We start from the raw sequence: 23,392 nt of genomic DNA, 5'->3' as shown, positions 1-23,392 counted from the left end.
TGGTACTCACTTTGCATTCCCAGTGCCTAACAGAACACCTAGCAACACAGCAGGTGCTTCAGGTCCTTTGTAAACTCAATGGCTGCACTAAAGAAAGGAAGGGAAAAGATAACTGGCAGGTATTAGTATTAAGATGATGAAAAAGAAGACTAGTGTATAAATTTTAAAATGACAAAATAGTACAGTTAATTAAGACACACTTGGTATTCTGCTGTAATATGCTAGCTAAGTGTCAAGATATATAGATGATTAAGTCACTGTCTGTACCTTTTAAGAGTCATGAGTTTTGGGACGAGCAGTAGGTGAAATGGCTGTCGCTGGACTCCCATGAAGCCAAATTAAAGTGAGCAAATGAAAGATAACGTAATACAAAAGTAGCCCCCAGCGAATTAAACCAGTTTTACAAGAATTGGTTGGGAAAAAAATTGTAGAGGGTGGAAAGATTTGGGTTCAGAAAAAGTATGTTGCTTGAATTATTCAGTTTTAAGATGATACAGATTTATATGAAGGTTTGTAATCAGTTGGTCAGGAGAGGTTAAAAATAAGAAAAAAAGAAAACAGATAAAAATAAGAAAAGAAAAAAAAAAAAAGAAAGAAAGAAAGACGGGTTAACTAAGAGACTAAGACAGGGGGAGACTAAGAAGATGAGTTCCAGGGCCCGGGTTGAGAAGTTTACCCAAAGCAGAAGGAACGTCGCACCCTCTGAAGAGAGAGGGAAGAAACAGAGTGGGTGGAACATAGTAGAGAAGCTAAAGTAGGTAACATCTGTCATCCTAAACTTTTGTAAAGCAGAAGGCAAAGCTTGTGGAAAGAGGAGCTCCAAGAGAATGGTAGGATTAGTCACTGAGGAGCTACCCAAGAAAAGGGAGCACGATTATTAGGTTGGCTTTGATGAGAGCTCAGCAGAGGCTGCAGCGCAAGATGATGCTGTTTTGTGAGCTGCGCTCAGCAGAGCAGAGAGTAGACAGTTCGGCTGACCCAGGGTCAGAGGGCAAGAGGGCAAGGAAATGAAAGAATGTGGGCAATACAGAGGTTTGAAGTGATAGATCATCGGGTCTGGACAGGAAAGAAGTAAAGAAAGAAGAAGGCTAACATAAAAGGAGAGAAAGGAGACAAAAAGGAACAGAAGGGCCTCAGTAGGTTAAAGAATAGGCTTAGTCTGAGTGAGACTGAAACAGCTGGAACACGGGCAATTGTGGTCAGGCTTCCCACTCTTGCAAGACTTTTTAACGTGGAGTTTTCATCCACTCTTTTGACTCCTCTTGAACCACAAACTCCTAGGCAAGAAGAAAGGCTGAATACTCTGCATTTATGACTACCAGATTACTACTGCAAGACCACACCTGAGTTAAATGAGATCTAGCATTATGCACTAGTCCTATAAATACTTGATGAAAGACCATGTGATCTCATCAACATATACTCCTGCAAACTTAAAACCCACCAAAGGCACAAACGATGTTACTATGACATACTTCCTTAAAAGACCCATACACAAGAGCAACCACGGCACACTTAGAAACTAACGGTAGTTTGTGTTTTAGAAGATTCAATATTGCTGAATATTTTAAATTAGTAAACACTATCTTAGTTTAATTTATGCTACTTGCCTTGTTCTTTGAAATCAGGAGACAAAAATAGTTGTACTCAAGAAAACATTGTAAAATTCTCTAGTTTAAAAATACAGTTTACAGACATAGTGATTTTTTAAGATGAACTTACCTAGATCTGGCCATGAATATTCTTAGCCTCTGCTGCTGCATCAGGAGTTTAATCATATTTCAAAATACCATGTTTCTTTTGTTTGCTGACTTAACCTAAAAATAGTAGGAAAAAAACTGAGAAGTTATTTCTGTTAAAATAATAACTTTCCCTGGGACCAGCAATTAGCATAATGGCTATGTTACTGGACTCCCATGTAGTCGACTGCGGTTTGAGTCCAGGACCCGGTAGCTTAAACTCATGCCGGGTGCATGTACATGCGTGCCCAAGATCCCGAGAGGAGAATGGAGGAGAAGGGATTGCGGTGTGGCCATCCCCCCCTGGGGGTGATTTCTCACTTTCAGTCTGTCTTTCTGGCGAGTGCATGTACCTATAGCAAAAACCTCTCAAAAAAAAAAAATAATAATAATAACAATAACAATTTTCCGGGGCCAGCAGTTGGCATGGTGGTTAAGAATACTGGATCCCACATGGCCGACTGTGGTTCAAGTCCTGGACCTGGTGGCTTGTTTCCCCCTACCCCTTACTCTGTCACTCTCTGGTCAAACATAAAGTAAATAAAGTTAAGTAAAATAATTCTTTAAAGGAATAATAATAATAAAAACAATTTTCCTTAGAAGCCTCTGGCAGCACTATTAGTTCAGTTAATCTATTTAAACAAACTCAAAAGAATTCATTTCTTTTTTTTTTTTTTTTTTGGAGAGATTTTTGCTATAGGGCGCGTGCGCTCGCCAGACAGACAGAGAGAGACATAGAGACAGGAAGCGAGAAATCACCCCCCAGGGGGGATGGTCACGCTGCAATCCCTTCTCCTCCATTCTCCTCTCGGGATCTTGGGCACACACGCACACACGCCCGGCGTGAGTTTTAAGCCACCGGGTCCAGGACGCGAACCACGATCGACTACGTGGGAGTCCAGCGACATAGCCATTACGCTAACTGCTGGTTCCCAAAAGAATTCATTTCTAAGATTGATTTGCCCCATTGGGAAGGTGAGGAATTTCTCCCTTTCTCTCTCTGGTGAGCACACACCCCCAATGGCAATGCATTCGGGGGGAATCTACCCTCTGTACCTGCCTATTTATTTCAAGAGACCCTCCCAGAAGCAATAGAGAAGTCAATGAGAAACAGATGGTATGACAAGCATGTCACAGAGTCACAAAATAGTGATATTATTGTGATAAATTACGATCCTAAATTACAGAGATTTCAATGTATTTTTAGAAAATTCCTAGTCAATTTATTTAGTCTTTACAACGTATTTTAAAAAATCAAATTGAAGGGACCAGCAGTTGGCGTAATGGCTATGTTGCTGGACTGCCATGTAGTCATCTGCGGTTCAAGTCTCGGACCTGGTGGCTTAAACTCACACCTGGTGCATGTGCACCCAAGATCCTGAGAGGAAAATGAAGGAGAAGGGATTATAGTGTGGCCATCCTCCCTGGGGACTGATTGCTCACTATCCATCTCTGTCTCTTTCTGTCTTTCTGGCGAGTGTACATGCCCTATAGCAAAAACCTCTCCCAAAATAAATAAACAAGTAAATCAAATTCAAACAAGGACAGTAATATTTACTGAATACCTATGACATGTCAAACATTTTATTAGGAATTATGAGAATAGTGTCACACATATCAACTAGACTTAACAAATACAATTGGAATTCAGAATGAATGTTTCCAAGACCATGTACCCACATGCAATCAAATATTTCAGGGCTGGACTTTGAATCTCCTACATACAGTATCAGCATACTAGGTGTTCGCTTCTGCCCCTTATAAACTACTGCTATAGCTCACTTGAAGGTGGGTAGCAAACTCTGAGCTTCTTCTTTAGACCTCTCCTTTTCTCCAGGAGTTCAAATATACAACATGCTTTATCTCTGGCTTGCAAAACTGCACAAGGCTGAGCAAATTCTATAATCCTTTCTCTCGCTCTCTCTCTTCTTTTTTCTTTCTTTCTTTTTTTTTTTTTTCCCATAAGCAAGAGATGAGGAGAGGGAAAGTAAGAATTCACCCCCAAGGGGGCATGGCCACATAGCAATCTCCATTTTCCTCCTGGGATTTGGGACAACTCAAACCGTGGTTGGTCATGTGGGAGTTCAGCACCTATAATCACCAGGCCACCTGCTAGTCACAATTATTTCTCTAGATGTAAATGAATACATATTCTCTTTGTCCATCCCTTCTTTCTTCTAAAAGATTTTAGCCAATCACCAAGAAAAATCTCTGTCCTCTTTCTTCATTCCATTTATAAGCATTCTCCAACCACCATTCTGTAACATGTTTAATCATATTGATAGTAAGTAAAATTAATGGTTACATCAATGGGCTCCCATGTAGTGGATGGCAGTTTGAGCCCGGGACCCAGCAGCTTAAAACTCACACTGGGCACATGTGCATGTTTGCACAAATGGAATGGAGGAATGGAAAAGGGACTGTGGCATGGTCATCATCCCTGGGGGGTTGATTTCTTGCTTTCTGCTTCTGTCTTTCCAGTAAGAACACATGCCCTATAGCAAAAAAATCTCTTTAAAAACAACAACAACAAAACTAAAAAGCAGTGGGGCCAGCAGGTGGCACAGTGTTTAAGGTGTTGGACTCCCACAGGGCCAACCTTAGTTCCTCGGCCTGCTTGGTGGCTTGCTTTCTCATTTTCTCTCTGTCTCTCTCTGGTCATATTAAATAATCATAACAACAACAAACAAATAATTCTGTAAAAAATAGTAAGTAAAACGAACAAAAATGAGAGTGATCCAGTTATACCTCAAAATCAATTTAAGACATGTTTTGGTGACCAGCAGGTGGCGTGGTGGTTAAGGTGCTAGACACTCCCACATGGCTGACCACGGTTCAAGTCCTGGACCTGGTAGCTTGCTTTCTCACTTTCTCTCTCTCTCTGGTCAAATTAAAATAAATGAATGAATAAATAAAATTAAATAAAATAAATCATTTTTTTTAAAAAACAGACATGTTTTGAAAGGAAGTTAAACACTTGAAAGAATTGAAATACCAACTCAAAAAAGATTTTTAAAAACCCATTTGACTCTGAGCATTTTTTTACCTCTTTTTGAGGATCAGTATTTATTCAGTTTTATTACTTTATAGATTATTAGCACTGTCCAAGTATTATTTGGTTTTACTGTTTTTCTGGCAAGTATTCAATGTTTCAGTTGTCTGACGGATTAAAATACTTTTTGTGTATTATTTTAAAAAAATCTTCCACAAGAAAACATTCTGCATTGCAGACAAATTATACCAAAGCACTCCTGGAACAAATATGACCCAATGGACTATGGGTGTCCTGCCTATGACTCTGAGATACAGAAGCCTCAGATACTCTCCTTGACTTAATTTCTCTCTGGAGCAAGAACCAAAAAGTAATTAGGGGGTATTAAGAGGGAAAAGACTGTTATAGCCACTATACGGAGGTATAATATTATTGCAACATGGATGCTTTTCTGTAAAATAGGCATGTATAATAGTATCAACTATTATGCTTACTAAAAAATAATACAACAATTTTATAAAGAAATTATCAAGAGGCTAAAAATTATGCTAAATAATGTTCACTACCACTTTATTTTTCTATAGCAAATAAGGGGATTTTAGGGACCAGCAGTCAGCATAATGGCTATGTCACTGGACTCCCATGTAGTCGACCGCAGTTTGAGTCCCGGACCTGGTGGCTTAATCTTGCACTGGGGGCATGTGCGTGTGCGTGCATGCCCAAGATCCCAAGAGGAGAATGGAGGAGAAGGGACTGTGGCGTGGCAATCCCCCCTGGGGGGTGATTTCTCACTTTCTGTCTCTGTCTCTCTCTGTCTTCCTGGTGAGTCCATGAGCCCTATAGCAAAAACCTCTCAAAAAAAAAAGGGGGGGTGGGTGGGTGGGTGGAATTTTGTTTGTGAAAAAAATTGAATTAAAGTACAAATTTATTTTGGTGCAAAAAAACCCTGAAATCTATACATAGTTTTTCCAAAATATGCATTTTTTCATGAAGAACTTGCTGAAGACCCTCATATGGCAGATATATAGTCATTTGGATTTTCTCATTTAATCCAAACAACCACTCTATGACACAGATACCTCAATTATTTCTATTTTCTAAATGAGGAAAGCAAAGCTTAAAAAAAGCAGCTTTTCTAAAGTCAATAATTGATCAGAGAAAGAACCAGACTTAAATACTGAGATAACTCCAAAGCGCAAACTCCTATGAATTAATACATATAAAAAGTTTTAAAACAGTGCCTCGCATGCAAAAATGTGTCATGACTTTTCCGACAATCCTATACACTCAGTAAAACTCAGCTACTGACATAAAATAATTTTTATTATAAAACAATGCTATATGTCTTCAACAGTCAGTCATCCTCTCTGTACTGAAATGTCCTCAGTTAGAAGATTAGGACACCTACTTCATAGATTAACTATAAAAACCAAATTGATTCTGAACATAAAGACTTTTTTTAAAAAGTATACAGTGTTTTAAAAGACAAAGGCATTATTATATCACCACTAAAGGTAAAATCCTGTCTTTGGTATCACAAAGAGCCTTTTGCACTGCAAGCAGAGAAGCCTAGAACTTAAGCACCATCCTTATAACAAGTGTTACATTAATAAATTTAGTAAAGCTGTCCTAAATTATTCCAATATGATTCTTGCAAAATGACAAGCAGAGAGAACACTGAACTCTATTCACAAGTGTGATTATAAATTTGGTGTTTAGGAAGGTATATTTGCTCTTTCAGTTCATGAGCACTAAGGGTGAATGTGGCTTATACTACAGTAGTTCTGTTCAAATACAGCCAGGACAAAATATCTATAGTTAGAAGGCCAGCAACAGAACTCTAAATTTTGGGCACAGCTAACTGCCATGTTTCATTACAGTAAAACAATAAAAAGAACGGCATTCAAAAACCGTGTCCTTTGCGTCAATGGCGTGGCTATTTTTTAAACCACTGGGTAGGTCTCTTTTTCCCTCCATGTATACACATTTGTTTTCTGTTTATTATTAACATTGGTAAGGATGTATTTATTACTTATATTATTCTCAGGAAGAAGAGTTTACAAAAAAAAAAAGCCGAGGAGTGCTGATTCTCAGTGCATTCTGCTAGCTACCCCGACCAGAGCCATCATGTGAGAAGCAAGGACGCCAGCACCACAGTGTCCTTGTTAGCTGAAGATTTAAAGTACACATGTGCACACGGAACTACAGGAGTACCTGACTATTCGAAATATATGTGAACTGGCTGTGTCTGTGCATTACTAAATAATTTTTCTTCTTTTAGGTTTCTTTATCCTGAGAGCAATGTTGATAAACAGCTTTGTAATCCATAATTCTCTACCATCCATTTTCTCCCTTTTTATTTTTATAAGAATTATTTATTTAATTTTATTTATTACTATTATCCAATTTGACCCAAGAGAGACAGAGAGAAAAAAAGAAGAATGAGAAAGCAAGCTGCCAAGTCCAGGACTTGAACCACGGTCAGCCAAGGGGGGAGCTCAGCGTCTTAACAACCATGTCACCTGGCAGTCCCCATACTCCCCCTTTTAAATCTTAAAAAAAAAAAAAAAAATCAATGACATATATACAAATCACTTCAATATCCAGTTCAAGCCCCAGTCCTGCTGGCTTGAAAAACATGTACAGCTTGGGCATGTGCATGCCACAAATCCTGACAGGATGGAGAAAAGGCAGCAGAGAAGGGATGGGGCATGACCATGCACGAATGGGACTGCTTTCTCCCTTTACCTCTCTCTCTGTCTCTGTTTCTGGCGAGTTACATGCCCTCTGGCAATTTTTCTTTTTTTTAAGAGAGGTTTTTGCTATAGGGTACGTGTGATCGCTGGAGAGACAGAGAGAGAAAGAGAGAAACAGAAAGTGAGAAATCACCCCCCAGGAGGGATGGCCATGCCATAATCCCTTCTCCTCCATTCTCTCAGGCTTTTGGGCATGTATGCACACATGCCCAATGTGAGTCTCAAGTCACCAGGTCCAGGACTCAAACTGTGGTAACTACGTGAGTCCATTGATGTAACCATTATGCCAACTGTTTCCCCCCTCGGCAATTTAAAAAAAAAAAGAATATTTAATGACAAAGAAAAAATTTTTGATATAAAGTTATGCAGGAAATAAAATACAAAAGCTGTTATTTAAAAAAACAGGACACTAAATGTAGTATGTTATCCCAAGTTAGATCCTGACACAGAAAAGAGATATTACAGAAAACACCTGAAAAATAATCTGTAGCTAATAGTACTGTGCTAGTTTTAATTTCTTAGTTTTCTTTTTTAAAAAGAATTATTTTATTTAACTTTATTTATTTATTTATTTTAATTTGACCAGAGAGGGAAAGAACAAGAGCAAGAGATAGAAAGCAAAAAAGCAAGCTGCCAGGTCTGGGACTCAAACTGCAGTGGGCACTGTGGGAGTCCAACACCCTTAACCACCATGCCATCTGCCGGCCCTGATTTCTCAGTTTTCACAAATATATCATTAAGATGTTAACATTAAGGGACCAGCAGCTAGGGTAATGGCTATGTCACTGGACTCCCACGTAGTCGACCGCAGCTCGAGTCCCGGACCCAGTGGCTTAAACTCACACTGGGCGCGTGTGCGTGTGTGCCCAAGATCCCAAGAGGAAAATGGAGGAGAAGGGATTATGGCGTGGCCATCCCCCCTGGGCGGGGGATTTCTCAGTTTCTGTCTGTCTCTGTCTGTCTGGCGAGCGCACACGCCCTATAGCAAAAACCTCTCCAAAAAAAAAAAAAAAAAGATGTTAACGTTAAGGGAAGCTGGGTGAAGGGTATATGGGAATATCTGAACTTTGTCTGCAACTTTTCTATGATCACTGGTTCACTTGGTGGTAGAATGAAAATTTTTCTCTCACATTTTCTATAGCGTGTAAATGGCTTTTATAATCAATAAATTATTAACTAAATATACAAAACAATACTTAATAAAGGTTTCCTTATAAATAAAGCTATAAATGTGTATGCAGAGCCCAAAGGTAGCCTATGTACAAAACAGGTTGGGGTGGAGCCAGCAGGTGGCATAGAAGTTAAGGTGCTCTGGACTCCCATATGGTCAACGGTTCAAGTCCCAGATCTAGCATGTTGAAACTCATGCTAGGCACATGTGTGTGTGCATGTGCACCCACCCAAAATCCCAAGAGGAGAATGGAGGAGAAGGGATTGTGCTGTGGCCATCCCCCCAGGGGGTGATTTCTCACTTTGTCTCTCTGACAAGCACACTTGTCCTATAGCAAAAATCTCTTAAAAATGGGCCTAAGAAGAGTGTGAAAAACACAGTGGCCAAGAGAAATTGCAAGGAGAATTGAAGTAGGCAAAAGTTAGTTAGTGAAGCCAGGCAGGAGGCATGGTGGTTAGTGTGCTGGACTTCCATATGGCTGACAGTGGTTTGAGACCTGAGTGTAGTAGCTTGCTTTCTCACCCTACCCTCTACCCCTATTTCTGGTGAGCATGTGTGCCCTGTAGTAAATTAAAAATTAATAATAAATAAAATAAATAAAATGATTATGTTTTTTTTAAACTGCCAAAGTGCAGAGCCTAACATTCACATTCTGGTTAAAGATGCCATGGACCAGAAAGATTATGCTCAGAATTCACATCTCGGACGAACGTCCTGACAAGCCCCCTAATACTTATCAATAGACTTTACAGAGATATATAACCTGGGTTTATTTCAAACAAAAATAATGCATCTGGACACATGGTGCAGAACTGCCCATGGTGCACTTTCAGAGTCGCTTCAGTACCACAGTGAGTCCCCCAACTTCTTCTCCCCTACTACTTCTTTCCTTGCTAACAATTTCTTGCCAATACCTACACTCAGTTCTTAGTCCTAAGGAATAAAAGAACCATCAGAGTCTAGAGAACTCTAGGATTACAGAATCAAATCCTATTTCAGTTGTCTGACAGGAACCTATCACAAAAGGTTTGGGTTTTTTTCCCCCCTCCAGATAGTTTCACAGCAAAATATATTCTAGCAGCTTCATTAATCTGAAAGAGGGGAAATTTTAATCAAGAACAAATGTTCCCCAGTCAAAACAAAAAAATAAAATACATCTGTCCCTTAAAAGAAAGTGCCAGTGAATCAGACTATATCTGTACTTATAAAAGAATCTCTTGGACATTGCCATCAGGGTGACAGGTATGTGTTAGGCTACTGGGTCCTCCTGAAATCACTCTAAGTGGCCAGTTCTGAGTTTCATGTTGCCCCTCAACCCCCATCTTAATCACGAAAGAGTGCACGAGAGTCAGAGAGAGAGATATGGGTGAGCAACCTCTACAGGGTCTGATCATTCCACAATCTCCTTCCTCCAATCCATCGATTTGTGGGATTCTGGACACTCATAAGCAGGCCAGGGGTTCAAACCATGATCATCATGGGATCCAGTCACATCCTCTTCAGCAGTGCATCACTGCTGTACCCGAGAGCCAGCCCTCTGTATTGCTTCTTTAAAAACTGCCACAGGGTGCATGTGCCAACCACAGACAGAGGGAGAGAGCAACCCCCAAGATGCCACAATCCCTTCTCCATTTCTCCATTCTGTTGAGATTTTGCGCATGAATGTATGCACACGTGCGTGGTGAGCTTTCCAAGACGTTGGTGCCAGGATTGAAACTGATTGGTCGTGTGGGCTCTGACTCCCTTAACCACTAGACTATGGGGGCTGACCTTGAATTACAGTTTTTTCTCTTTTAATTTTGCCAGTGGGCACGTGCACTCACCAGAGACAGAAAGAGGGGGAAAATGAGAAAACACTCCCCATGGAGAATGGTCACGCCCAAGTCCATTCTTCTCCATCTCACCCAACTTTTGGGATTACAGGCACGCACGTGTGCCCAGCATATTTTTTCAAGCCATGAGGTCCAGGACTGGAATCACACAGTGAGTCATTTGGAAATCCAGCCAACTTAACCACCACACCAGGGGTTGGTCAGTAATTTTTTTTCTTAAAGAATTATTTTATTTAAATTTATTTATTTATTTATTTTAATTTGACCAGAGAGGAACAGAGTGTGAGAGAAAGAGAGAAAGTGAAAAAGCAAGCATCCAGGTCCAGGATGCAAACCTTGGTCAGCCATGTGGGAGTCCAGTGCCCCTAACCACCATGCCACCTGATGGCCACAGTGGCTAGCAATTTATTTTTCAGAGAGATTTTTGTTATAGGGCACATATGCTTTCCAGAGAGACACAAAGTGAGAAATCACGCCCCAGGGCTATTGCTATGTCATAATCCTTTCTCCTCCATTCTCCTCTCAGGATTTTGGGCACGCATGCACACATACTTGTAGTAAGTTTTAAGCCTCTGGATCCAAGACTTGAACCATGGTTGACTACATGGGAGTCCTATGACATAACCATTATGCCATCTGCTGGTTCCTGGCCCATAGTTTTTTTTGGGGGGGTGGAGGGGAGTAGGTTTTTGCTATAGGGCGCGTGCGCTCACCAGACAGACAGAGAGAGACAGAGAGACAGAAAGCGCGAAATCACGCACCAGGGAGCTGGCCACGCCACAATCCCTTCTCCTCCATTTTCCTCTTGGGATCTTGGGCATGCATGCACACGTGCCCAGTGTGAGTTTAAGCCACCAGGTCCGGGACTCGAATCACAGTCGACTACATGGGAGCCCAGTGACACAGTCATTATGCCAACTGCTAGCCCCCCAGCCTATATTTTTAAAATAACTTTTAATTCTTAGTTTGTTCATGCGTCAATCTTATTCTCAGCTGAGGGCACAGCAGGTCTTAGAACTGCCACTTAATAAAACATGTATGTGTCTTCTTTCATAGTTCATTCTTTTTTATTTTTTGGAGAGGTTTTTCCTATAGGGAACGTGCACTCGCCAGACAGACAGAGAGAGACAGAGAGACAGAAAGCGAGAAATCACCCCCCAGGGGGGATGGCCACGCCACAATCCCTTCTCCTCCATTCTGCTCTCAGGATCTTGGGCACACATGCACAAGTGCCCAGCGTGAGTTTAAGCCACCGGGTTCGGGAATTGAACCGTGGTCGACTACGAGGGAGTCCAGTGACATAGCCATTGCGCTGCTGGTCCCATAGTTCATTCTTTTGAATGCTCATGAACTCAATCCTCAGAAACAGGCTCATTATTCCTAATAAGGTATAAAAGAAGGCCCTATGCTCAGAGCCAAAGGGATCTTGCATATTAAAGCACATGGCCTTTAACTTCATAAGTTCTGTATCAGTGATTTTAAGCATCAGAAACCTTTTGTGTGGGGGTGGTGGTGGTGGTGGTGAGAGAGACCTGAAGTTATATAGTTGGTTAAAGTAGGAAGTTAGGACACAAGCATACACCATATACCCTTAAACACTTTTAAGTTAGGTTAAACATAAAAAGGCATAAATTCACCAAACTTATGTCCTGAGCCTTTTTTTTTTTTTAATTGGGGGCCTGCTGATTGGAATTCTATTTTTCATATATAAACCCTATATTTGAAATGGAGTGAGAAATTTCTATTTCTGGTAACACAGCAGGTTAGATGCCCAGACTGACTCTATTGCCTGAATCTACGATGCTCTAAAATTGTTTTAATTATTATTTTTAAACTCTTCATAATTCAGTACAAATATGAACAGTTATGGAAAGTGGCTTTGAAAACTGAGGACTACAGAAAACATGCAATATATTCTGAGACTCCCTTGCATACAACTGAAAGCTGATTGTGCAATAAATCTACATGGCAGGAGGTGACAACAGCAAACTTGCTTGCTTGACCTTGGTGCTGGTAGAGAGAAGAAAAAAATCCCCTGTGAGAATTTTTAAGTACAGGGCAGCTCTTAATTGAGTTTAAGGAAAGGAAAAAGATGGAAGGGAGTAAAAAACACGGAAAACGACTACGTCTAATTAGTTATATAAGGAAAAAAAGAGGATATAAGAGAAATAAAGAGACATTATAGAAAAAGTTAATGGCCAAGAAATTTTTGCAATTATTTAAAAATACTATCATAGTCTCAGATGCAGGAAAACAAGAGAATCCAAAAGTGGGATTACAAAAGCGAAATCATGCAACGAAAAAAAAAAAAAAAAACTTCAATACTTATATAAAACTACAGGGAGGGAAAAAAGGGCTTAAAATAGCCAAGTAAAAAAAGAGATTACTGGGCTAGCCAGTGACATGGTGGTTAAAGCAGCTGGATCCCACACAGTCCTGGACCCAGAGGCTTGAAAAACACATTGAGTGCATGCATGTGCACACACAGCCAAAATCGCAAAAAGAAGGGAGAAATGGAGAAGGGACTGCTGCATAACCATTATCCATAGTGGGTGCTTTCTTCCTTTCCCTCTTTTCTGTCCTGGGAAGCACATGGGCCCTCTAGCAAATTGAAAAAAGAAAAGAAAAGAAACGCAGAAGAAAGTGAGATAATATACAAAGAAAGGGCAATTAAGACTTCTCAACAGCAACACTGGCTAGTCAAGGAACTAGAGTAACGTCTTCAACGTGATGAGAAAACTTTAAATTCAAGGGACCAGCAGGTGGCATGGCCAACCACGATTTGAGTCCCAGACTTCTCACTTTCTCTCTCTCTCTTTCTCTCTGCTGGTCAAATTTTAAAAAATAAGTGAATGAATAAACAATTAAATACTTTCTTTAAAAAAGAAAACTTTAAACTCTACACACGAGAAGCTATCCAGAGAAGCTATCGTTGAAGAATGGAGATAAAATAAGGACATTTTTAGACAAACAAAACTCATTTTTTCACTAAAAGAGCTTCACTAAAGAAAATCATAAAGAATGTTCAGGCAGGGGCTAGCAGGTGGAATGGTAGTTAAGGTACTGGACATCCATATACCTGACTGCAGTTTGAGTCCTGCAACCAGGGGCTTGAAAATCACACTAGGGGGACCAGAAGATGGCATGATGGTTATATCACTGAACTCCCCCATAGTGGAGTGTGATTCGAGTCCCAGGACTGGCAGCATAAAACTCACACCAGGTATGAGTGTGTGAGTACCCACAATTCCAAGAGGAGAACAGAGAAGAAGGGTCATCCCCCCCCTGAGGGGTGATTTCTTGCTTTCTGTCTTTCTGTCTCTGTATCTCTAGCAAGAGTATGTGCCCTGTAGCAAAAAAAAAATGTCTCTCAAAAAGAAAAAGAAAAAGAAAATCAAGCTGGGCATGTGTGTGTGTGTGCCAAAAATTCCAGGAGGAAAATGGAACAGAAGGGATTGTGGAGTGGAGGAGTAGGGATTGTGGCATGGCCATCCCACATGGGGGTTAATTTCTCACTTTCCTTTTCACTGTCTCTCTCTAGCAACGGACATACCTTATAGCAAAACCAAAAAATAACAAAAAAAATTTCAGACAGAAAAAAATTATCATGAAAGGAAAGTCGCAGATTCAAAAAGCAATAGTGAACCAAGAAAATAGTATAAGTACATAAATACAAGCAAAGATTGTCCAAGTAGTAATTTGTCTAAAACTTTGTATGTTATACAGAAGAAGAATATGTTCAAACTAAGATAACAGTCAATGGTGTTATTGGGAAGAAGGTATGAGTGTGTGAGCATGTCCAGAATCCCAAGAGGAGAATGGAAGAGAGGGGACTGTGGGTTACCAATACCCTTGGGGGTGATTTCTTGCTTTGTCTCTCTGGTGAGCGTGTGCGCCCTATAGCAAAAACCCCTCTCAAAAAGATTGTCATTCGGGAGGGGAAAAAAAGGAAGTTGAACCTTACCCTGTTTACTAGACACAAGCTGAAACAGAAGTACATAAAAAGCTAAAAAGTAGAAAATACAATACGAACTAAAAGAAAGCTATGTAGCTATATTAATCTAAGAAAATGGCAATAACAAAACAAACTGGAAGGCTAAAAACATCTTTTGGATAGGAGGCCTTTTTATAATGATAAAAATTTCAGTTCAACAAAAAGATAAAACACTTCCAAATTCTTTATTGTACTATTACGTTTTATTATCAATGTACTTAATAACACAATTCAAAATAAATAAAGAAAAAATTAACACATCTACAAGGAGAAATCGACAAACTCATTTTCACGGTAAGAGACATTAATATGTCTCTGTTAGTATGGAAACTGATACAGTCTCAAAATAAAACCAAACCCAAATATGAAACAAAATCAGATAAACACAAAAGATTTGAATACAATAATTAACAAGCTCATGAACATATATATAACAGTGTACTTAAAAACCAGAGAACTTGGAACCAGCAGTTGGTACAATGGCTATGTCACTGGACTTCCACGTAGCAGACCGTGGTTCGAGTCCCGGACCCGGTCGGTGGCTTACACTCATGCTGGGCGCGTATGCGTCTGTGCCCAAGATCCGAGAGGAGAAAGGACTGCGGCATGGCCATCCCCTCCAGGGGGTGATTTCTTGCTTTCTGTCTTTTTCTGGCGAGCACACGCGCCCTATAGCAAAAACCTCTCAAAAAAAAAGAGAACTTGCAATCTTTCCAAATATACTTGGAACATTTATGAAAACTAGCCATATGCTAGTCTTAATTAAGGTTAGCCTCAACAAATTACAACATATGGTCTCTGACCATAATGAAATAATTAGAAATGCAGTACAAAACAAGTTTTATAATTAAAAAGTTATACATTGTGAAATTAAGTGTACACCTCTAAATAACTCATGGAGCAAACAAAACTATTTTAAAAATGAACAAAACTGGGGCCAACAGGTGGCGTGGTAGTTAAAGGCACTGGATTCCCACATGGTTGACCACGGTTCAAGTCCCAGACCTGGCAGCTTGCTTTCTCGTTTTCCCTTTCTCTCTCTTTGTCTCTCTCTGGTCAAATTAAAATAATAATGACAAGAAATGAAATTAAATAAATAATTCTTTTTTTTTTTAAAGGAACAAAACCACAAATATTATATATTCTAACTTGTGGGAAGGAAGCTAAGATGGCAGTTATAGGCAAATTTAAAGGCTAATAATACTAACACTTAAAAATTCTGAGAAAGTAGAAAGAAATAACAGAAAATATTTACAATACAGATAATCAACAGAACCAAAAGTTCATTTTTATTTTATTTTTTTCTCTTATTTATTTATTTACTTTTTTTTCCCAAAAGTTCATTCTTTCAGAGGATATTCAAAATAGACCTCTGAAAAAACTGAGAAAAGAGACAAACAGTAATAATAATAATAATAAAAAGTAATTACAGCTGCCATAAAGATCCAACTGAAAACAGGACATTACAATTTTACAATAAGAAAATCTGGATTTTGACAATATTTTTTAAAAGCATACAATCTATTAAAAATAATCCAGGACCAGCCACGGAAGCACAGGCTGCAGGGTGTTACGGTGCAATGCTGGAGGTATAGGCTTAGATCCTGGGTCAATCTAAACGTGCTGGACGTACCCACATGTGCCCATGATCCTGGCTGGCTGAGAGGCAGTGGGAGAAAGATGGCATGGTAAGCCCCCGTGAAGGGGTAAGACCCTGTTAAGGGTACTTGTCTGTCATCTCTATCCTCTCATAAAATATATAAAATAACCTTAAAAGTAATTTAAAAGAAAAAGGGTTCAGTTTTCTATTTCAAAACTCATAACAAAGCTACCATCATCAAGCATCAAATCATCAATTGTGGTACTGGCACAAGGAGAAAAAAAGATCAAAGAAACAGAATTGAGGGTCCAGAAATAAACCATACACTTATGGTCAACTGATTTTCTACAAGGGTGCCAAGAAAACTCCATGTGGAAAGAATAATCTCTTGAACAAATGGTGCTGGAACAAATGGATTTCTACATGCAAAATAATGAAGTGGGACCCCTATCTTGTACTATATACAAAAACTAACTCAAAATGAATTAAAGACCTGAAGGTAAGACTCAAAACTATAAAACTCTCAAAAGGGAGCAAGGAGAAAGCTTTGTGACATTGGATTTGGCAATGATTCTTGGATGTAACACTAAAACCACAGCAACAAAAGTAAAAACAAACAAATTGGAATACATCAAAATTAAAAACTTCTGTGTAGGAAGGGGAAAAAAAATCAACAGAGTAAAAAGACTACAGAATGGGAAAGAGCAAATCATATATGTGATAAGAATTGATATCCAGAATATATAAGGAACTCTTAGTACTCAGCAAAATCAATAACCAAAAGCCAAAATGGGCTATCTCCATGATGAAGCAATGTGCTGGCTCAACAGAAACCATATCCCACAAGGTAAATGTGGTTCGAATCCCCAGCCCAGTAAGCCTAAAACATATTTGGCATGTGAACAAGTGCCCAAGATTCAATGGGCTGGAAAATGGGACAAAGGAACTGCAGCATGCCACAACCCTGTGGAGTCTGTGGAGTGTGCTTACCCCTCTCTTACTCTCATGTGCATGCACATTTACTCTATCATAAATAAAAAGAAAAAGAATTTTAAAAACAATTGCATTAAAAATTGAACAAAGGGTTTGAATAGATACTTCTCCTTAGAAGATACAAAAATGGCCAATAAGGGCATAGTCCAGTGGTTAAGGAAAGTCGGATCTCGGGGCCAACAGGTGGCGTGGTGTGGTGGTTAAGATGCTGGACTCCCACATGGTCAACTGCGGTTTGAGTCCTGGACCTGGCGGCTTGCTTTCTCACTTTTCCTCTCTTTCTGTCTTTGTCTGGTGAGTACATTTTAGTGCTATAATTTCCCTCCATATTTTATAAACTAATCAATTAAACAGCAATCATGTCAAAGCAGATAAATTATCTGATTAAGAAGAAATAATATTATGCTACTGTACTGCAGTGCTGCCACCATTATTCCACACCTTAAATATATTACACATTGATGCCCTTATTTGAGATCAACACATTACTATAGTGATTTGGAGAAAAGGATAAAAAAGCAAGAACAACACATGGTTCAGTTAAGTGTCAACATCAATGTCTGTATCTAGATTTTTCTTTTTTTTTTTTTTGAGAGTATTTGTTTGTTTGTTTGTTTTGCTATAGGGTACTCACGAGAGAGACAGAGAGACAGAAAGTGAGAAATCACCCCCAGGAGGGATGGCCACACCGCAATCCCTTCTCCATTCTCCTCTCAGGATCTTGGGCATGCACACGCACGCACTCAGCGTGAGTATAAGCCACTAGGTTTGGGACTCAAACTGTGGTCAACTACATGGGAGTCCAGCGACATAGCCATTATGCCAACTGCTGTTCCTGATCTTACTTACTGATGTTCAGGGTAAAATCAGAAGTCTCTGGTAAGCAGGATCTTAGTTTGACCCCACTGTCCCTGACTGATTATTTTTACTGAATGGGCTACTTATTTCCCAGATAAAATGCCAGAACGTATTTTTGAATGCTTCAAGGATGAGATAATATATTAAGTATAAGATGTCTATTACAAAGAGTAAGAACATTTTTTTAAAGAATTATTTTATTCAACTTTATTTATTTATTTATTTATTTTAATTCGACCAGGAAGAGACACAAAGTGAGAAAGCAAGCTGTCAGGTCCAGGACTCAAACCATGGTCAGCCATGTGAGGGTCCAACACCCTCAACCACTATGTCACTTGCTGGCCCCAAGAACATTCTTTATTAAAAGCAAAAACAAAGGCAAGCAGCTGGTGAGGCGTTAGGGTGCTCGACTGCCACATGGCTGACTGCTGTTTTAGTCTTGGACTTGACAGCTTGCTTTCTTACTTCTCTCTCTCTTTCTACCTGTTGAGTGGACATGCCCTATAACAAATAATAAGTAAAATTATATTTTAAACAATTAGCTACCTTCATTTATTTATTCATTTGTTTATTTCATTTTGACCAGAGAAGAAGAGAGAGAGAAAATGAGAAAGCAAGCCACCAGGTCTGGGACTGCAACTACAGTCAGCCATGTGGGAATCCAGTACCTTTAACCACCATGCCACCTGCTGGCCCCGATAAAATTATATTAATAATTATTTAAAAAAGAAGAAGAAAGGGAGCAAGTAAACAACACATATTTAGGACTTTCTAAGTAACTCTGACATGAAAGTCCCAAAGAAATATACACAGTTAAAAGGAACGTATCATTCACTTGCATAACTACTAACATTGTACACATGACTAAAAAAGGATGAGTTGGAAAGACAATATTTATCCTGAGATAAACTTTTTTTAAACAATGAATATATGTGTCCATCAAGCAAAATAAATTGATTCCCATTTCATCCAGAACCAAAGAACCCTCTTCTTTTCACCACCCTGTCCCACACATACATACAAGGCAGATATTTTCCATCTAAACTATAAGACTCCAGTTCACATGAAAACTAAATGATTTTAACCACACACAAGCAATACAGCTCAGATTTGTAGTTTCTACATGCTGCCCACACAGCACTTTGTGAGCATGTGATTAGGAGGAATGATGCACAATCACACCACATTCCTTCCCTCAGCTCACACATCAAGAACTTGCCCTCTCAGCTGCATTCTTCTCCAAACAGCCATGGTCACCTTAGCAACCCTACGCTCCTAATACGGACAGCTGGTCCATTTAAAGTCAGTCCTTCTTGGCACGGAAAATGCTTGTTCTTCAAACTGGGGAAGGGAGAGGTTTTCTTTTCAATACACATTATAGGGGTTGATTTAACTTGGTCAGCACTTTTGTTCTGTGGCAGCAATTTGTGTGGAGTTTCAACCTATTCTGAGCTTTGTGATTTTTTTTTTAAATCTAAAAACAAGTAGCTAAAAAAATAAAACCAAGCCAGTTCACATGGAACTCTTAAGAGTGGGACACAAAACAAAAAGGTGTCTAAAATAATTATGTCCTTTCATAAAACTAAAACTATCCACATTTTCGTGATAAAGTTCAACTTTAAACTGAATGGGTTACACCTAAAACATTAATACACAGTGAGAAATCAGTCAGAAGGTCTTTGTTTTTAATATCATACCCTATTTTGAACAATAAAATTATTGCCAAACTTCAAAGTCTCAAAACTTCCAAGATATTAAATAGACTATCAGTTTATCTGCATTCCTTTTATTCTAGCACCTATGTGTAGAAATCTCGCACAATCTTCCTACAGTCTCAAATGTAAGCTAGGTATCGAAACCAAGTGGTGGTGGGCCAGCCAGGCAGTGTGCTGGTTAAAGAAGCTGGGTCCCACATGGCTGACTGTGTGGTTTGAATTCTGGACCCAGCGGCCTGAAAAACACGCCGGGAATGTCTGCATGCATGCCCAAAATCTAGAAAAGATAATGGAGAAGATGAGACTGTGGTGTGGCCATCCCCTCTGGAGGGTGCTTTCTTTCTTTCTGTCTCCCATTCACTCCTCCTCTGGCAAGTGCACATGCCCTATAGCAAATTGAAAAAGAAAAGAAAAAGACTGAGGCAGGAAAATTGTTACACAATGGGAATATGTAAAAGTAAACAAAGTCTTAAAAAAAACAAAACCTATATGGTTGGTATATCTGAAGATTCTCCAAATTTAGAATAACCTAGGACAGGACTGCATTACTCAAAATCCGTCTTGATCTCTGCCTGTACCACTAAAGCTGGGACTGAACCAAATTAAGCCCCACAGAACAAAACATAAGGTTTTTAATCCATTATGCCTGATTTTCACAATACAAATAATTTGGAGAGAAGGGATTACTATATTCTGAAATTATCACATATGCTCATTTCATAGCCATAAAAGAATTCTAATCTTCTACTCATTGAAGCTAGATACCTAGCTGTTTCATTCCTTTATTTATATAAAAAGAGCACATGAGTGTGCATGTGAGAGTGCGTAAGAGACAGACGAGCGCGCCCCCCCCATAAGGCCTGCTTGCACCATGACCCCCTTCCTCCAGTCCTCTAGCCCACCGGGTCTTGAGCACTTGCATATGTGCCTGGAGTGTTTTTTAGGATGACCAAGTGGGGGATTAACAGTGGTCACCATGTGGGATCCAGCTTCACTTAAACAGCAAATTAACACTGCATCAAGGGGCAACCCCTCATACCTTTTTTTTATTTTTAAAACAGAGGGTCTCACTGTGTTGAGATCCTCCCACCTCAGCCCCCGCATCACTGAGATTATATCACTGCACCCAGCCTTTAGGTTGGACCAGAAATCAAGCCAGGTCTCCTGTGCAGTGCCAGCCTGCAGAGCACAGCACCTCAGCAGCACACATCACGAGGTCTACCCTAGATAGCTCACTTCTAAGGAACATAAACAGGCATGCTCAAAACAAAAATATCAAAGTTATGACAGTCATTCCAAATTGGAAGCATTTGTAAAATATTCTCCTAGATATCAGAAGTAGACCAAATTCACATTTATTTAATAAATGCTGCCTTGGTGAATCTAAAGATTAAGTGACTACCACCTATAGTATTTACTGTTTATATTTTACTTTGCATGTGTATGTTTTTTAAATTTCTCAGGCTATAAGGTTCATTCTGATTAGAAACACTTCTTCCAAGATTATCCTAGTAATTATATTTTCCATTATACAGCAAAATATCAGTTGGTAGTGTGGCAATATACATTATTACAAAGAACCTAAGACTGATTCCACTATTAGTCTCCTCAATTGTAACATGAGAATGTCATCTGTTTTACTTATGCAGTGTAGAAACATACCAAAGTGAAGGTAATAAAACTACTATGCCACATCAGAGACTCAAAAATTAAAAGAAACTAGCAAAAGGGAGTATATTACCTAACATAATTCTCTGAAGGGAAAGTATTCAACCATGCAGAGAATATCTAAATCAGTATCGACTTTGAGAGTTTCTGAGGTCTTCCTACCAGAGGTTTGTTTTTGTTTTTGTTTTTTAAAGGCTTTGCCATAGGATGTATGTGCTGGCTAGAGACAGAGAGACAAGAAAAGTAATAAATCACTACCTGGGATGGGGGATGCCTACACCGCAATCCTTTCTCCTCTCAAGATTTTGGGCATGAATGTGCATATGCCCACAGTGATTTTCAAGCCACCTGTTCTGGGACTTGAACCGTGGTTGGTCATGTGCAAGTCTAGTACCTTAACTACCACACCACCTGCTGGCCCCACTAAACCGATTTCTTAAGACTAACAGGCAATTGATTCTAAGATCTTGGCAAAAGGCAAATAAGCTAATACAGCGATTAATACACTGTTCACTTGAATATTTCATTCTTCAGAACTCTAAAGAATTGTATAAACTGGGACGAGCAGTTGGCATTAAAAGTTAAAAAAAACAACTGCATGCATTTCAAAAAATTTTTACATCAAAATAAACTCATTCTTTAATTCTATTTCCCACAAACTTTTTGAAGTTTTGTATCTTTTCTTATTATTACAAGATTCTCACAAGTATATGAGCTATTCTTATATGACCTAAGAATTTGTTGGCAAGACACATTTTGTTTGAAGTTAGGATTAAAAGGGTATAATAAAAGTAGTCAGCTTTAAAATTCAATGACTGTTTATTCATAGCGTCTTTAAGAATAGAGTTATTCCTTTTAGGAAAAAAATTCTTCCATTGGAGTGTGTTCATCTTTTACTGAGTGGACATGATCTATGAGCTCATGGAAGCTATCTTAGGAGCTTTAAATGAAAGGAGAGTGTTAAACTATGTTCCTGCCTATGGAAAATTAACTCTTATATTTAATTTAAAAAATAGAATGCTTTTATTCCAGGTAGATAATAAAAGATTAAGTAGCTCCTCATGGGGACCAGAGGTGACAAGGTGGTTAAGGCATTGGACACTCCCACATGGCTGACCATGGTTCAAGTCCCAGACCTGGTGGTTTGCTTTCTGAACCCTCCCCCCGCCCCCGTGTCTCTTTCTGGTCAAATTAAAAAATGAATGAATAAATAAAATTAAATAAAATAATTTTTAAAGTAGTTTTTCATGTATGTATTTTAAAATTTTTAGATGGTCACCTTTACTTTGGATTTTAAGTCATTGTTAATTTATATTATTCTTTTTTTTGGGTGGGGGGGGGAGGTTTTTGCTATAGGGCGCGTGTGCTTGCCAGAAAGACAGCAAGACAGAAAGCGAGAAATCACCCCCCAGGGAGGATGGATGGCCACATTGCAGTCCCTTCTCCTCCATTCTCTTCTCAGGATCTTGGGCACACACACACACACACACACACACACACACACACACGCACCTGGTGTATCTAAGCCACCAGGTCCAGGAATCGAACCGTGGTTGGCTACAGGGGAGTTCAGCGACATACTATTATTATGCTAACTGCTGGTCCCAAATACATGCATAGTTTTATCATAGTACACATTTCAATGAAATTTTGAAGACCCACCTCCCCCATATGAAGTAAATATAGGGAAAAGGATTTAAAAAGTCAAAAACAATTAAGTCTGAATTCAACTACATTAATTTTTTTTATTACAATATTAACAATTTCTTACCTTGTAGAATTCTCTTCTGAGAAAAACAGATATAATTTTGTTCCTAAGAAAAATCAGGTAGAAAGTTGAAATGTTAGTTTCAAAACAGTCTCTTAAAAATAAAAAATTATAAAATGATAATGACATATTACACTCCAAGTATTAAAAGATTTGACATTACCAAAGTTTAAGAGAAGGTGGGTCTCTAAAAATAAAAAATACTTTTAAAAATAAAAATACTGGGGCTGGTGAAGGAGCTGGACTCCCACAGGACTGATAGCAGTTTGAGTCCAGAACATGGCAGCTCGCTTTCCTTCTCTTTCC

General features: G+C 39.1%; 1 protein-coding gene across 1 annotated transcript in view; it reads right to left on the bottom strand.

Annotated features, from left to right (window-relative positions):
* FRS2 (fibroblast growth factor receptor substrate 2) overlaps positions 1 to 23,392 on the bottom strand; it is a 40,691-nt gene that overhangs the window by 14,962 nt on the left and 2,337 nt on the right. The window contains exons 3-4 of the mRNA XM_006146168.3: positions 23,090 to 23,132; positions 1,723 to 1,817 (exon numbers count right to left, since the gene is read on the bottom strand). The gene's annotated coding sequence lies outside the window, so the exon portion shown is untranslated. The remainder of the gene's footprint in view (positions 1 to 1,722; positions 1,818 to 23,089; positions 23,133 to 23,392) is intronic.

This window comes from Tupaia chinensis, unplaced genomic scaffold (genome assembly GCF_000334495.1).
Source record: "Tupaia chinensis unplaced genomic scaffold, TupChi_1.0 Scaffold000168_1, whole genome shotgun sequence".
Lineage (NCBI taxonomy): Eukaryota > Metazoa > Chordata > Mammalia > Scandentia > Tupaiidae > Tupaia > Tupaia belangeri.
This window is presented reverse-complemented; position numbering and strand designations above follow the sequence as displayed.